General features: G+C 46.3%; 14 pseudogenes; all 14 read right to left on the reverse strand.

The window, feature by feature from the left end:
• Positions 1-5,901: 5,901 nt before the first annotated feature.
• Positions 5,902-6,020, reverse strand: LOC143989903 (5S ribosomal RNA; annotated as a pseudogene).
• Positions 6,021-6,069: 49 nt separating this feature from the next.
• LOC143989934 (5S ribosomal RNA) lies at positions 6,070-6,188 on the reverse strand (annotated as a pseudogene).
• Positions 6,189-6,750: 562 nt separating this feature from the next.
• LOC143989609 (5S ribosomal RNA) lies at positions 6,751-6,870 on the reverse strand (annotated as a pseudogene).
• Positions 6,871-7,209: 339 nt separating this feature from the next.
• LOC143989978 (5S ribosomal RNA) lies at positions 7,210-7,329 on the reverse strand (annotated as a pseudogene).
• A 160-nt stretch (positions 7,330-7,489) lies between these two features.
• Positions 7,490-7,608, reverse strand: LOC143989028 (5S ribosomal RNA; annotated as a pseudogene).
• Positions 7,609-7,771: 163 nt separating this feature from the next.
• On the reverse strand, positions 7,772-7,890 carry LOC143989041 (5S ribosomal RNA; annotated as a pseudogene).
• Positions 7,891-7,990: 100 nt separating this feature from the next.
• On the reverse strand, positions 7,991-8,109 carry LOC143989926 (5S ribosomal RNA; annotated as a pseudogene).
• A 317-nt stretch (positions 8,110-8,426) lies between these two features.
• Positions 8,427-8,545, reverse strand: LOC143989971 (5S ribosomal RNA; annotated as a pseudogene).
• A 3,528-nt stretch (positions 8,546-12,073) lies between these two features.
• Positions 12,074-12,192, reverse strand: LOC143989058 (5S ribosomal RNA; annotated as a pseudogene).
• Positions 12,193-12,353: 161 nt separating this feature from the next.
• On the reverse strand, positions 12,354-12,472 carry LOC143989218 (5S ribosomal RNA; annotated as a pseudogene).
• A 99-nt stretch (positions 12,473-12,571) lies between these two features.
• LOC143989657 (5S ribosomal RNA) lies at positions 12,572-12,690 on the reverse strand (annotated as a pseudogene).
• A 317-nt stretch (positions 12,691-13,007) lies between these two features.
• LOC143989184 (5S ribosomal RNA) lies at positions 13,008-13,126 on the reverse strand (annotated as a pseudogene).
• A 430-nt stretch (positions 13,127-13,556) lies between these two features.
• Positions 13,557-13,675, reverse strand: LOC143989316 (5S ribosomal RNA; annotated as a pseudogene).
• Positions 13,676-13,774: 99 nt separating this feature from the next.
• LOC143989148 (5S ribosomal RNA) lies at positions 13,775-13,893 on the reverse strand (annotated as a pseudogene).
• Positions 13,894-15,981: the final 2,088 nt, after the last annotated feature.

The raw sequence follows: 15,981 nt of genomic DNA on the forward strand, positions 1-15,981 counted from the left end.
AACCCCCCCAATAAAGGTTTAACCCGTGATCACCCCCCGTCGCCAGTGTCACTAAGGCTGGGTTCACATTGCAGCGGTTTATGAGAACGAATGTAATTCGCACCGCACTGCAGTGCAAATCACATCCGATCTCTGTGCGATTCGAGTTCAGCCATACAGATAGTATGGCTGAATTCGCATCGCACCCGCCGCACCCGCCGCACCCGCCGCAAATTCGCACGGGACCCTTTTTTGGCCCGCAGCAGAAACGTATCGCATGGGTGTTCACACCATGCGATCCGAGTTTGCAGATCGCACTGCGATATGCGAACTGATCTGGGGGTGTCATTAACATTTCACTGACACTCCCAGCAGTTCGCATAGGGCAGTGTGAACTGCCGCCGGGAGGCATGCGATGCGGGAACCCGCCACGGATTCGTGGCGTTCCCGCATCGCTCCAGTGTGAACCCAGCCTAATAAGCGATCGTTTTTCTGATCGCTGTATTAGTGTCACAGGTGACGCTAGTTAGGCAGGTAGGTATTTAGGTTCGCCGCAGCTTTTTATAGCGCCAGGAACCCCCATATACTACCGCATAAAGCCCCCTGATTGCCCCCTAGTTAACCCTTTCACCAGTGATCACCATATAACTGTTACAGGTGACGCTGGTTGGTTAGTTATTTTTTTATAGTTTCAGGGCACCCGCCATTTATTACCTAATAAAGGTTTAACCCCCTGATCACCCGGCGGGTGTCATTTGTGACTGTAATAACTGTTAGGGCAGTTAGGGTTAGCCCTCTTTAGTTCTAAGGTACCCCCCTAACCCCCCCAATAAAGGTTTAACCCCGTGATCACCCCCCGTCGCCAGTGTCACTAAGGCTGGGTTCACATTGCAGCGGTTTATGAGAACGGATGTGATTCGCACCGCACTGCAGTGCAAATCACATCCGATCTCTGTGCGATTCGAGTTCAGCCATACAGATAGTATGGCTGAATTCGTGTCGCACCCGCCGCAAACTCGCACGGGACCCTTTTTTTTGGTCCGCAGCAGAATCGGATCGCATGGGTGTTCACACCATGCGATCCGAGTTTGCAGATCGCACTGCGATATGCGAACTGATCTGGGGGTGTCATTAACATTTCACTGACACTCCCAGCAGTTCGCATAGGGCAGTGTGAACTGCCGCCGGGAGGCATGTGATGCGGGAACCCGCCGCGGATTCATGGCGTTCCCGCATCGCTCCAGTGTGAACCCAGCCTAATAAGCGATCGTTTTTCTGATCGCTGTATTAGTGTCACAGGTGACGCTAGTTAGGCAGGTAGGTATTTAGGTTCGCCGCAGCTTTTTATAGCGCCAGAGACCCCCATATACTACCGCATAAAGCCCCCTGATTGCCCCCTAGTTAACCCTTTCACCAGTGATCACCATATAACTGTTACAGGTGACGCTGGTTGGTTAGTTATTTTTTTATAGTTTCAGGGCACCCGCCATTTATTACCTAGTCTCACTAGTGTACCCCTAAATTTAGGGGTGTCTACTTTCCAAAATGGGGTCATTTGGGGGGGGTTTGTGCCATCTTGGCATTTTATGGCCTTCAAAACTGTAACGCCCTTAGAAAGCCTGAAGGCGGTGCTTGGTTTTCAGGGCCCCGTACGCGGCTAGGCTCCCAAAAAGTCCCACATATGTGGTATCCCCGTACTCAGGAGAAGCAGCAGAATTTATTTTGGGGTGTCATTTCACATATGCCCATGGCATGCGTGAGCAATATTTCATTTAGTGACAACTTTGTGAAAAAAAATAAAAAATTAAAGTTTGTAATTTTCCCGCAACTTGTGGCAAAATATAAAATATTCCGTGGACTCAACATGCCTCTCAGCAAATAGCTTGGGGTGTCTACTTTCTAAAATGGAGTCATTTGTGGGGGTTTTGTGCCATCTTGGCATTTTATGGCCTTCAAAACTGTAATAGGTAGTGAGGAGTGAAGTCAAATATTTACGCCCTTAGAAAACCTGAAGGCGGTTCTTGGTTTTCGGGGCCCCGTACGCGGCTAGGCTCCCAAAAAGTCCCACATATGTGGTATCCCCGTACTCAGGAGAAGCAGCAGAATTTATTTTGGGGTATCATTTCACATATGCCCATAGCATGTGTGAGCAATATATCATTTAGTGACAACTTTGTGAAAAAAAAATAAAAAAAAATTAAAGTTTGGAATTTTCCCGCAACTTGTGGCAAAATATAAAATAATCCATGGACTCAAAATGCCTCTCAGCAAATAGCTTGGGGTGTCTACTTTCTAAAATGGGGTCATTTGTGGGGGTTTTGTGCCATCTTGGCATTTTATGGCCTTCAAAACTGTAATAGGTAGTGAGAAGTGAAATCAAAAATTTACGCCCTTAGAAAGCCTGAAGGCGGTGCTTGGTTTTCGGGGCCCCGTACGCGGCTAGGCTCCCAAAAAGTCCCACATATGTGGTATCCCCGTACTCAGGAGAAGCAGCAGAATTTATTTTGGGGTGTCATTTCACATATGCCCATAGCATGTGTGAGCAATATATCATTTAGTGACAACTTTGTGTAAAAAAAAAAAAAAATTTTTTTTTGTCATTATTCAATCGCTTGAGGCAAAAAAATAAAATATTCAATGGGCTCAACATGCCACTTATCAATTTCCTTAGGGGGTCTACTTTCCAAAATGGGGTCATTTGGGGGGGTTTTGTACTGCCCTGCCATTTTAGCACCTCAAGAAATGAGATAGGCAGTCGTAAACTAAAAGCTGCGTAAATTCCAGAAAACGTACCTTAGTTTGTAGATGTGACAACTTTTGCGCAAACCAATAAATATACAATTATTGACTTTTTTTTACCAAAGACATGTGGCTGAATACATTTTGGCCTAAATGTATGACTAAAATTGAGTTTATTGGATTTTTCTAATAACAAAAAGTAGAAAATATCATTTTTTTTCAAAATTTGCGGTCTTTTTACATTTATATCGCAAAAAAAAAAAATCGCAGAGGCAATCAAATACCATCAAAAGAAAGCTCTATTTGTGGGAAGAAAAGGACGCAAATTTTGTTTGGGTACAACATTGCATGACCGCGCAATTACCAGTTAAAGCAGCGCAGTGCCAAATTGTAAAAAGACCTCTGGTCATTTACCAGCAAAATGGTCCGGTCTGAAAGTGGTTAACAGGGACATGTAATTACAATTCTTGATATAATATTTCACAGGCGGGCCCATTCCTGTGCCCACCCAGAGTAACTGTGAGCACTTATAGTGTTGTGGCACCAGCACCACAACCACCAAAGGTCAATTTTTCTACCACTGTTCAACAATGGCATGTAATTACAATTCTTGATATAATTGTTCACAGCAGGGCGCTCCAGCGCCCACCAAGAGTCACTTTGAGGGCTTACAATGTTGTGGCAAAACCAACACCTTACATCAAATTTACCCCCAGATATCAGAGACATGTTGGAGATGTCATGGAGCAGAGGGAACACTACTACATATATTTTGGGAATGTCCAAAAATTAGAGTGTTCTGGGAGATGGTAGCCGATACTATTGTAAGGATTATAGGAATTGACCTGGGAGATAAACCGGCAACTTTTCTGTTGCTGGATATCCCAATGGCAATAGAAAGATTCAAAAATTCTTTGCTGAAACACTTATTGATAGCAGCAAGGGCATGTATTCCGGTTCTGTGGAAAAAAAGCAGCCCTCCAGCTAGAGCACAGTGGTTTCAGAGAATTGCAGAAATCCAACAAATGGTAAATTTAACAATGACAATGAGAGATCAAGATGAGAAATATCAGAAGATTTGGGCTCCATATCTAAATTATAGAGAAAGTATGATGTAAAACATTAGAAATATGATAGAGGTTGAGGGGGGGGATTATAGTGAAAACTCAGTTTTTTTTTTTTTTGTTTTTTTTTTAGTTTGTATATTTATTTATTTATTTTTCTGAGAGGGAAGGGTGAGGGATGGGGGAGGATGACGTGGAATTGAGGTATGGATTGAAATATTATAAGACTGTTATAGTTGTTAAAGAAGTTGTAGATATATAACGAAATGTAATGTGAAATCTATGGAAAGAAAAGATGAAAAAATAAAGAATTTATAAAAAAAAAAAAAAACAACACCTTGTTCCGCCATTTCTGCAGAGCAAATAGGGCAGGCCCCTACTTTCAAACATCCAACTTACAAACATCTCCTACTTGCAAACGGAAGGAGACAACAGCAAGTGAAATGAAAAAAGACGGACGGCAAAACAAATAATACAGGGGTGATAACCCTTCCCTATGTTTTCCAAAAAGCTTAAAAATTGTTTTTTTGACTGGAGCTACACTTTAAAAATGTACCAGTTGAAAATTACAAACAGGTTCAACTTAACACAACAAACCTACACAGTCCCTGTCTTGTTTGCACCGCCTGTATCCTGCTGTTCTGAGTATATAGGGCCTGGGGGCCATACGTATTTCCTTTTTTTAATATGGGTACGGGGTTCCCCTTAATATGCGTACAAGACCCAAAGGGGCTGGTAATGGGCAGGGAGGGCTACCCCTGCCATTTTTCTCAATGATTTTCAAACATATTGCAGGAACCAGATATAACATTAAAACCGCAAGCAGTTTTAAATGACGTTATTTCTGTTAAATGTCATTTTGTGCAGGGACTGTTCTAAACACGGGAAACACGTGGCACTTCACAGGCATACTACAGACACCACCCAGGCACGATATTTAAAGGAATATTTCACTTTTTTTTTTTTCACTTTAATCGTCATTAAAATCAGTGCTCCCGCCAAAACGGCAGTTTTTACAACTTTTTTTTGCATTGACCCATGTCCCCTGGGGCAGGAGCCAGGTCCCCAAACCATTTTTAGGACAGTATCTTGCATATTAGCCGTTAAAATTAGCACTTTTAATTTTGAACGTTCGAGTCCCATAGACTTCAATGGGGTTCTAACGTTCGTACGAATTTGGGGTCCGTTCGAAAGTTCTGGTGCGAACCGAACTGGGGGGTGTTCGGCTCATCCCTATTAGACACCATCAAAGCTGCATAAATGTTTCCCCTCTTCCTCGAACATATGCTGGAGGTGTGGAGAAGAAGAGGGCACGTTGCTCCACATTTTTTGGTCCTGCCCCAGCTTGGTGGACTTCTGGACAGAGATCCGATGCATAACACAAAAAATCACAGACTTCTCCATCCCGGGAAGAGGCTGCATTCTTTTTCTTGCACCATTCACAGATTCCCATTACGAAGTACAAAAAAAATCAATTTTACGGTATGTGATAAATGCGGCGAAATCCTGCATCCCTCTCTATTGGAAAAAATGTTCCCCCTCCCCTTTCATTACTCACTGGCTTAGGAAAATAGAGGACATTAAAAAAAATGGAGGACTTGATCCTCACATCACAAGGTAAACAAGAATTTTTTAAACAAACCTGGGACATCTGGAATACCTTTATATTCTCGCTGGAAGGATGTCGCCTGCTATCGCCTTAGTGCTCTGAGCTTTCCTTGACTGGCCCCTTGGACAGTGGCTGCCATCGTGTCTCGTCCCCTCTTCTCCTTTCCTGATCTTTCACCCCTTTTCTTTTCTGCCTTCCTCCCCTATCTCTCACCCCCTCCACCCCCTCTCTCTTTTGGAAAAAGTGGAAAATTGGTAATGACGGCCCCACACCCCCCTCTGGATGGATTATGCCGGAGGGACCTGGGGTTTGTGTGACCCTGGATCTTGGTACAGTACTTTATCCGTGCCTCAAATCATTGTGATTGATGGAAGGCAGACTCACAGTTGCGAATATACCTGTATCAAGTACTGTTCAGCTGCTTTTTGCTCTGTATTTCTCTGTTGCATTATGTACTCGGGGGACTGACTTCCCCTGTTTGGAAAAAAAATTATATTTGAAAAAAAAAGAAGCCTACAACACCTGGTATTCCCAGGCGGTCTCCCATCCAGGCATTAACCAGGCCCGACCCTGCTTAGCCTCTGAGATCAGATGAGATTGGGCTCTTTCAGGGTGATGTGGCCGTAGGAGATTTCTTCAGGCACTCTCAACCCTGTCAACGCCAACAACATAAGAAGAAGTCTACAGCACCTAGTATTCCCAGGTGGTCTCCCATCCAGGTATTAACAAGGCCCGACCCTGTTTAGTCTCTGAGATCAGATGAGATCTGGTGCTTTCAGGGTTATGTGGCCATAGGCGAGCTCTTCAGGCACTCTCAACCCTCTTGACAAACACCAAGATGGTCACCTTGGTAAACAAACAAATAAAAAAACAAGTCAACGCCAACAACATAAAAAGAAGCCTACAGCACCTAGTATTCCCAGGTGATCTCCAATCCAGGTACTAGCAAGGCCCGACCCTGTTTAGCCTCTGAGATCAGAGGACATCGGGCGCTTTCAGGGTTATGTGCCCATAGGCAATCTCTTTGGGCACTCTCAACCCTCTCAATGCCAAGATAGTCACCTTGGGAAACAAGCGAAAAAAAAAAAAACGAATCAACGCGAAAAAAAATCAGGTCAATGTCAACAACATAAAAAGAAGAATACGGCACCTGGTATTCCAACGCCATCTCCCATCCAAGTACTAACTAGGCCCAACCCTTCTTAGCCTCAGAGAAGAGAAGAGATAGGGCTCTTTCAGGGTGATGTTGCTGTAAGCGATCTCTTTGGGCTCTCTCAACCCTCTTGACAAATGCTAAGATGGTCACCTTGGGAAACAACCGAGAAAAAAAAAAAAATCAACGCCAACAACATAAAAAGAAGCCTACAATAACTGGTATTCCCAGGTGGTCTCCCATCCAGGTACTAACCAGGTCCCAACCCTGCTTAGCCTCCGAGATCAGAGGAGATCGGGCGCTTTCAGGGTTATGTGCCCATAGGCAATCTCTTTGGGCACTCTCAACCCTCTCAATGCCAAGATAGTCACCTTGGGAAACAAGCGAAAAAAAAAAAACGAATCAACGCGAAAAAAAATCAGGTCAATGTCAACAACATAAAAAGAAGAATACGGCACCTGGTATTCCAACGCCATCTCCCATCCAGGTACTAACTAGGCCCAACCCTTCTTAGCCTCAGAGAAGAGAAGAGATAGGGCTCTTTCAGGGTGATGCTGCTGTAAGCGATCTCTTTGGGCTCTCTCAACCCTCTTGACAAATGCCAAGATGGTCACCTTGGGAAACAACCGAAAAAAAAACGAATCAACGCCAACAACATAAAAAGAAGCCTACAATAACTGGTATTCCCAGGTGGTCTCCCATCCAGGTACTAACCAGGTCCCAACCCTGCTTAGCTTCCGAGATCAGATGAGATTGGGCTCTTTCAGGGTGATTTGGCCGTAGGCACTCTCTTTGGGCACTCTGAAGCCTCTTGACAAAGGCCAAGATGGTCACCTTGGGAAACAAGCTAAAAAAAACAGGTCAAAGCCAACAACATATAAAGAAGCCTACGGCATCCGGTATTCCCAGGCGATCTCCCAATCAAGACACTAACCAGGCCAGATCCTTCTATGGCACCTGGTCTTCCCAGACAGTCTCCCATCCAGGTACTAACCAGGCCTGACGCTGCTTAGCCTCTGAAATCAGACGAGATCGGGTGCTTTCAGGGTGATGTGGCCGTAAGAGTTCTCTTCAAGACACGCCCAACCCTCTTGACAAACGCCAAGATGGTCGCCTTGAGAAACAAGCGGAAAAAAAAACAGGTCAAAGCCAACAACATAAAAAGAAGCCTACGGTATCCGGTATTCCCAGGCGATCTCCCAATTAAGACACTAACCAGGCCAGATCCTTCTATGGCACCTGGTCTTCCCAGACAGTCTCCCATCCAGGTACTAACCAGGCCTGACGCTGCTTAGCCTCTGAAATCAGACGAGATCGGGTGCTTTCAGGGTGATGTGGCCGTAAGAGTTCTCTTCAAGATACGCCCAACCCTCTTGACAAACGCCAAGATGGTCGCCTTGAGAAACAAGCGAAAAAAAACAGGTCAAAGCCAACAATATAAAAAGAAGCCTATGGCACCTGGTATTCCAAGGCGGTCTCCCATCCAGGTACTAACCAGGCCTGACACTGTTTAGCCTCCGAGATCAGACGAGATTGGGCGCTTTCAGGGTTATGTGCCCATAAGCAATCTCTTTGGGCACTCTCAACCCTCTTGACAAATGCCAAGATAGTCACCTTGAGATACAAGCGAAAAAAAACAGGTCAATGTCAACAACATAAAAAGAAGAATACGGCACCTGGTATTCCAACGCCATCTCCCATCCAGGTACTAACTAGGCCCAACCCTTCTTAGCCTCAGAGAAGAGAAGAGATAGGGCTCTTTAAGGGTGATGCTGCTGTAAGCGATCTCTTTGGGCATTCTCAACCCTCTTGACAAATGCCAAGATGGTCACCTTGGGAAACAACCGAAAAAAATCGAATCAACGCCAACAACATAAAAAGAAGCCTACAATAACTGGTATTCCCAGGTGGTCTCCCATCCAGGTACTAACCAGGCCGGACTCTTCTTAGCCTCCAAGATCAGGCGAGATTGGGTGCTTTCAGAGTGATGTGGCCATAGGCAATCTCTTCAGGCACTCTCAACCCTCTCGACAAACACCAAGATGGTCACCTTGGGAAACAAGCGAAAAAAAAACCAGGTCAACGCCAACAACATAAAAAGAAGTCTACGGCACCTGGTATTCCCAGGCGGTCTCCCATCCAGGTACTAACAAGGCCCGACGCTTCTTAGCCTCCAACATCAAATGAGATCGGGTGCTTTCAGGGTGATGTGTCCGGCAATCTCTTCAGGCACTTTCAACCCTCTTGACAAACGCCAAGATGGTCACCTTGGGAAACAAGCAAATAAAATAAAAATAAGTCGGAAGCTAGAGACAATACGGCCCAAGTCCTCAATTTAATCCATGCGGCGCATGTACAGGGAAGGCCCTTGCTTATGTTGTCAACGGACATGGAGAAGGCCTTTGACAGGGTGGCCTGGCACTTTTATGCAGGCCACCCTGGAACATATAGGTCTTGGCCCCAACATGATGAGCTGGGTAATGTCGCTTTACTCCACGCCGTCGGCAGCGGTACGGGTAAACGAGTGGTGCTCGGACTCTTTCCCCATCACTAATGGGACGAGGCAGGGGTGCCCTCTGTCTCCCCTAATTTTTATTCTGACACTGGAACCACTTATGTGTCACGTTCGGAATGACCCGAATATTACTGGCATATCCAAACCCTCGGCACACCACAAAATTGCGGCGTACGCTGATGATCTAATTTTTTTCGTCTCCAATCCACACATTTCGCTTCCCAATATACTCCTGGCTCTCCAGCGATACGGCAGCCTATCAAACTATAAAATCAATTGCGCCAAGTCGGCTGTATTGAATATATCGGTCCCGGATGGTGAGGCCAAGAGGCTACGCTCCGCTTTTCCATTCTACTGGGCTGAAAAATTTGTACGTTACCTGGGCGTTGACATCGCAGCGGATTTGGCGCAATTGTACCCGCTTAATTTTGTCCCTCTCCTGAATAGACTGAAATCTGATTTGGGAAACTGGCATGCTTTAACACTGACCTGGTTCGGGTGCTGTAATGCATTCAAAATGACGGCCCTCCCGCGGATCTTATACTTGTTCCAGACATTACCGATCCGGTTACCCCCAATTTTTTTCAGACAACTGCAGGTGCTGCTCCGGGACTTTATTTGGGCGCGCAAACCGCCCAGAGCCCGTTTGCAATTGCTTGCCAGACCAAAGGACAAGGGGGGTCTGGGTCTCCCAGTTCTGAGACAATACTACAGAGCGACTCTGCTAGCGAGAGTCATTGATTGGCATTGTAATGGCCCACACAAACAGTGGGTGGAGATGGAGATTGAGCATGGATCCAGTCCCCTATTGACCTCCCCATGGCTCCTGTCCTCCCTGCCAAAAGACCTCAGAGATGACCCCGTAGTGGGAGCTACGTTGGCTGTTGTGCGGAGGTTTTTCCGCTGCACACACATTGCTCCCCTGCGTCACCAATGACTCCAGTTATAGGTAATCCAGACTTCCCACCGGGATTTACCAACAAGAAACTGCGACAGTTGACAGTGGTGGGGAAACAGCGTCTGGGAGAGGTGTGGCCCTCGGGAGGGCTCCCGACCACGCAAACTGTCTCTGAGCTTTCTGACCCTCCGCTTGACTTGATTAGTGCTTATCAACTTCGTCACTTTCTTCCTGCCATACAAAGGGCCCCCTACACTCCTAGAGACCTGACGCCCTATGAATCCATCTGTCACAAAAGGGAACCTTTGTGACACACCCTCTCCCTCATGTACAACCTATTGAGTAGTCAGGAGGAGGAGTTGACCCCACCATTTATCCACAAATGGGAGAGGGACTTAGGCATCACATTTACCCCACAACAGATAAGGAAGATCCTGACCTTACTACATAAAGCTTCCATCGCAAACCAATATCAAGAATCAGGATACAAGATAGTCTCACGCTGGTATAGAGTCCCATACCTTCTGAATAAAATGAATAGATCGATCCCGGATGTTTGTTGGAGGTGCAATTCAGATACGGGGACCATGGGACACATTTTCTGGGCATGCCCGGCCTTGAGGAACTTTTAGGTGGAGGTGACCGGGACGATAAAGACTCTCACAAATGTAGATATCGCAGAAAACCCAGCAGCGTGCCTTCCACACTTGACCGAACAGCCTGTTGGAAAATACAAAAAAACACTCACGATGCAACTCCTGAACGCCGCCCGGGCCTGCATTCCCGCACTGTGGAGGCAGCCTCAGCCCCCATCCAAGGTGCTGTGGTATTCCAAAGTCAATCATATTCTCCGGATGGAAGAATTGACCGCCACCCTTCACAACACTGAAGAGGCATTTAGTGTTACATGGAGGCCCTGGAGGTATTTTACTGGTACTCGAGACTACATTCGGGAGGTGATCAGTGCCCCTGTCCCAGAAAACGACTGAACATCTAACATTTACCTACGTAGGCCATGTCTGCCCTGGGTGGCATTCCCCCCTCCCTTTTTGTCTTTATTTTTCTTTTTTTCCCCGTCGCCACCCTCCCTCCTCTCTCTCTGTCTTTGCACTCTCTTCTCCCCTGTCCTCCCTTTTGACTATGCCTTGTCTCCAGGGTTCTGGACACGACCGGCTCATATTTTGCTCTGGTTCACATAGGTCATGATAAGCTGGCTCGCTGTGGTCCCAGTTGTTCTCCATGATTACATTTGTCCGAACGGAGCTGCACTAGTTATACTGTACTACATGTCAGAGGTGGGGTTTCTCTCTTTTCTGCATGAAACTGTAGGACTCCCCTCTGAGAACCCAGAGTTATTTGGCTGCCTATTTTTTGTTACCATGTAATTGTGACCCTGGGTCATGCTGTATGGTTGACTGTTATATTTATGTTGTTCTACTTATACTTAATAAAAGAATTAAAAAAAAAAAATAAGTCAATGCCAACAACTTAAAAAAAAAGCCTATGGCATCGAGAAATCCCAGGCAGTCTCCCATCCAGGTACTAACCAGGTCGCAACCCTGCTTAGCCTCTGAAATCAAATGAGATTGGGCTCTTTCAGGGTGATGCGGCAAAAGTAGATTTTTTCAGGCACGCTCAACCCTCTTGACAAACACCAAGATGGTCACCTTGGGAAACAAACAAAAAAAACAAGTCAACGCCAACAACATAAAAAGAAGCCTGCGGCATCTGGAAAACCCAGGTGGTCTCCCATCCAGGTACAAACCAGGCCCAACCCTGCTTAGTCTCTGGGACCAAACGAGATTGGGCGCTTTCAGGGTGTTGTTGATGAACGCCAAGATGGTCACCATGGGAAACAAGCGAAAATAAACAGATCAAAGCCAACAACATAAAAAGAAGCCTACGGCACCTGGTATTCACAGATGGTCTCCCATACAGGTATTAACCAGGCCGTACACTGCTAGGCCTCCGAGATCAGATGAGATTGTGCACTTTCAGGGTGTTGTGCCCGTACGCAATTTCTTTGTGCACTCTCAACCCTCTTGACAAATGCCAAGATGGTCACCTTGGGAAACAAGGGAAAAAAAAACAGGTCGACGCCGACAACATAATGAGAAGCCTACGGCACCTGGTATTCCCAGGCTGTCTGCCATCCAGGTACTAACCAGGCCCATAGCTGCTTAGCCTCCGAGATCAGATGAGATTGGGCTCTTTCAGGGTGATTTGGCCATAGGCACTCTCTTTGGGCACTCTGAAGCCTCTTGACAATGGCCAAGATGGTCACCTTGGGAAACAAGCTAAAAAAAAACAGGTCAAAGCCAACAACATAAAAAGAAGCCTACGGCATCCGGTATTCCCAGGCGATCTCCCAGTTAAGACACTAACCAGGCCAGATCCTTCTATGGCACCTGGTCTTCCCAGGCAGTCTCCCATCCAGGTACTAACCAGGCCTGACGCTGCTTAGCCTCTGAAATCAGACGCGATCGGGTGCTTTCAGGGTGATGTGGCCGTAAGCGTTCTCTTCAAGACACGCTCAACCCTCTTGACAAACGCCAAGATGGTCACCTTGAGAAACAAGCGAAAAAAACAGGTCAAAGCCAACAACATAAAAAGAAGCCTATGGCACCTGGTATTCCCAGGCGGTCTCCTATCATGGTACTTACCAGGCCCGACACTGCTTAGCCTCCGAGATCAGACAAGATTGGGTGCTTTCAGGGTGATAGGGCCGTAGGTGATCTCTTTGGGCACTCTCAACCCTCTAGTTAAACGCCAAGATGGTCACCTTGGGAAACAAGCGAAAATAAACAGGTCAACGCCAACAACACAAAAAGAAGCCTACGGCACCTGGTATTCTCAGATGGTCTCCCATACAGGTATTAACCAGGCCGTACACTGCTAGGCCTCCGAGATCAGATGAGATTGTGCGCTTTCAGGGTGTTGTGCCCTTGGGTAATTTCTTTGTGCACTCTCAACCCTCTTGACAAATGCCAAGATGGTCACCTTGGGAAACAAGGGGAAAAAAACAGGTCAACGCCGACAACATAATGAGAAGCCTACGACAACTGGTATTCCCAGGCTGTCTCCCATCCAGGTACTAACCAGGCCCATAGCTGCTTAGCCTCCGAGATCAGATGAGATTGGGCTCTTTCAGGGTGATTTGGCCGTAGGCACTCTCTTTGGGCACTCTGAAGCCTCTTGACAAAGGCCAAGATGGTCACCTTGGGAAACAAGCTAAAAAAAACAGGTCAAAGCCAACAACATAAAAAGAAGCCTATGGCATCCGGTATTCCCAGGCGATCTCCCAATCAAGACACTAACCAGGCCAGATCCTTCTGGTCTTCCCAGGCAGTCTCCCATCCAGGTACTAACCAGGCCTGATGCTGCTTAGCCTCTGAAATCAGACGAGATCGGGTGCTTTCAGGGTGATGTGGCCGTAAGCGTTCTCTTCAAGACACGCCCAACCCTTTTGACAAACGCCAAGATGGTCGCCTTGAGAAACAAGCGAAAAAAACAGGTCAAAGCTAACAACATAAAAAGAAACCTACGGCATCCGGTATTCCCAGGCGATCTCCCAATCAAGACACTAACCAGGCCAGATCCTTCTGTGGCACCTGGTCTTCCCAGGCAGTCTCCCATCCAGGTACTAACCAGGCCTGACGCTGCTTAGCCTCTGAAATCAGACGAGATCGGGTGCTTTCAGGGTGATGTGGCCGTAAGCGTTCTCTTCAAGACACGCCCAACCCTCTTGACAAACGCCAAGATGGTCGTCTTGAGAAACAAGCGAAAAAAACAGGTCAAAGCCAACAACATAAAAAGAAGCCTATGACACCTGGTATTCCCAGGCGGTCTCCCATCCAGGTACTAACCAGGCCCGACACTGTTTAGCCTCTGAGATCAGACGAGATTGGGCGCTTTCAGGTTGATGGGGCCGTAGGTGATCTCTTTGGACACTCTCAACCCTCTTGTTAAATGCCAAGATGGTCACCTTGGGAAACAAGCGAAAATAAACAGGTCAACACAACAACATAAAAAGAAGCCTACGGCACCTGGTATTCACAGATGGTCTCCCATACAGGTATTAACCAGGCCGTACACTGCTAGGCCTCCGAGATCAGATGAGATTGTACACTTTCAGGGTGATGTGGCCATAGGTGTTCTATTTAGACACTCTCAACCCTCTTGACAAATGCCAAGATGCTCATCTTGGGAAACAAGTAAAAAAAACAGGTCAACGCCAACAACATAGACCCTGGCGGTCTCCCATCTGACCCAGACCCTGCTTAGCCTCTGAGATCGGGCGCTTTCAGGCTGATGTGACCTTAGGCGAACACTTCGGGACATACTCAGAACTCTTGACAGATGCTAAAATGGTCACCTTGGGAAACAAGCGCGGCGGCCTTGTATAGTGTGTTGCGGCGGTCAGGGAAAGCGGACGATAGGCAGGGGACAGTGTCTTTACTGCTTGGGAACCTAGCACTGTTACAGAGGGTGTTATGTGCCTCCTGCACAGTACACACCTGAAGCTACCCTTTATTACTGGTGTTCAATTTCTGCAATACAGGCATCTGCAGTGCAGAAGCTAGAGTGGGGGTTGTGTGCCTCCTGCACAGTATACACCTTATTGCTGGTGTTCTGTTTCTGTAATACAGGAACCTAGCACTTTTACAGTGGGTGTTGTGTGCCTCCCACGCTTGTCCTTATTTTCGGCAGCTGGACGTGTTGAGCCACATCATGCTGAACACTTGGTCGGATGTGGAAGACCAAGCCCTCCTAATGCTCCTCATCCTCTCTCACCCAGGCTCAGGGTACTAGCCTGTGTTCTGTATACACTAGGCTTTCTTCTGTATACCCTATCCTCTCTTTATACTCTTGCCTGTCGTTTATGTACACTAGACTCTTTGTTTACCTCATAAATGGCAGTGTATATAGAAGGAAGGCTAGTTTATACAGAGAGGCTAAGGTATACAGAAGGTAGGCTAGATTATAGAGAAAACAGGTTGGGAATACAAAGTATGTATTTTATTTAGATGGCAGGCTATTGTATACAGAGAGGCTAGAGAATAAAGAAGACAGGCTAGTGTATACAGGACACATGCTAATGTATACAGAAAACAGGCTTGGTTATAGAGAGAGACTGAGACTATTATATTCAGAGGAAAAGCTAGTGTATATAGAGAGGCAGGCTGGGGTATACAGAGAGGCTAGTGAATACAGATAGGGGGATGTATACAGAGAGGCTAGAGTATACAGAGAGGCTAGTTTAAAGAGAGGCTGGTGTATACAGAATACAGACTCGTGTATAGGCTTGAGTATACAGAGATGCTAGAGTAAACAGTGAGGCTGGGGTACACAGAGAGGCTAGTTTAAAGAGAGGCTAGTATATACAAAGATGTTAGTGTATATAGAGAGGTTAGTGTATAGAGAGAGTCTAGTGTATACAGAAAGGACAGTGCATACAGAGAAACTAGTGTATACAGAAGACAGGCTTGGGTATACATCAAAGCTGACAGTGTATACAGAAGACTGGATAGTGTATACAGAGAGTCTAGTGGGTACAGAAGACAGGCTGGTGTATTCTAGCTAGTTTTTACAGTCTAGTGTATACAGAAGACAGGCTGTGGTATACAGAGGGTTTAGTGTATTCAGGGAGTCTAGTGTATACAGTTGGCGAGTGTATACATAAGACTGGCTAGTTTACACAGTGTTTACAGAGATGCAAGGGTGTACAGAGAAGCTAGTATATATAGAAGACTACAGCATACAGAAGAAAGGCTAGTGAATACAGAATAAAGGCTGGCTTCTACGGAGAGGCTGGTGTATGCAGAACACTATTTAGGGTATACAGAGAGGCTAGTGCATAAAGAGAGGCTAGTGCATACAGTGAAGCTATTGTATATAGAAGCCTGGTTAGTGTATACAGAGAAGCTAGTGTGTACAGAAGAAAGGCTAGACAGGCTATAAAGAGAGACAAGTGTTTACAGAAGACAGTTTGGGGTATACAGAGATGCTAGTTTATACAGAGAG

This window comes from Lithobates pipiens, unplaced genomic scaffold, assembly GCF_037356315.1.
Source record: "Lithobates pipiens isolate NorthernLeopardFrog02 unplaced genomic scaffold, aLitPip1_a1.2 Scaffold_1, whole genome shotgun sequence".
In the NCBI taxonomy this organism is placed as follows: Eukaryota; Metazoa; Chordata; class Amphibia; order Anura; family Ranidae; genus Lithobates; species Lithobates pipiens.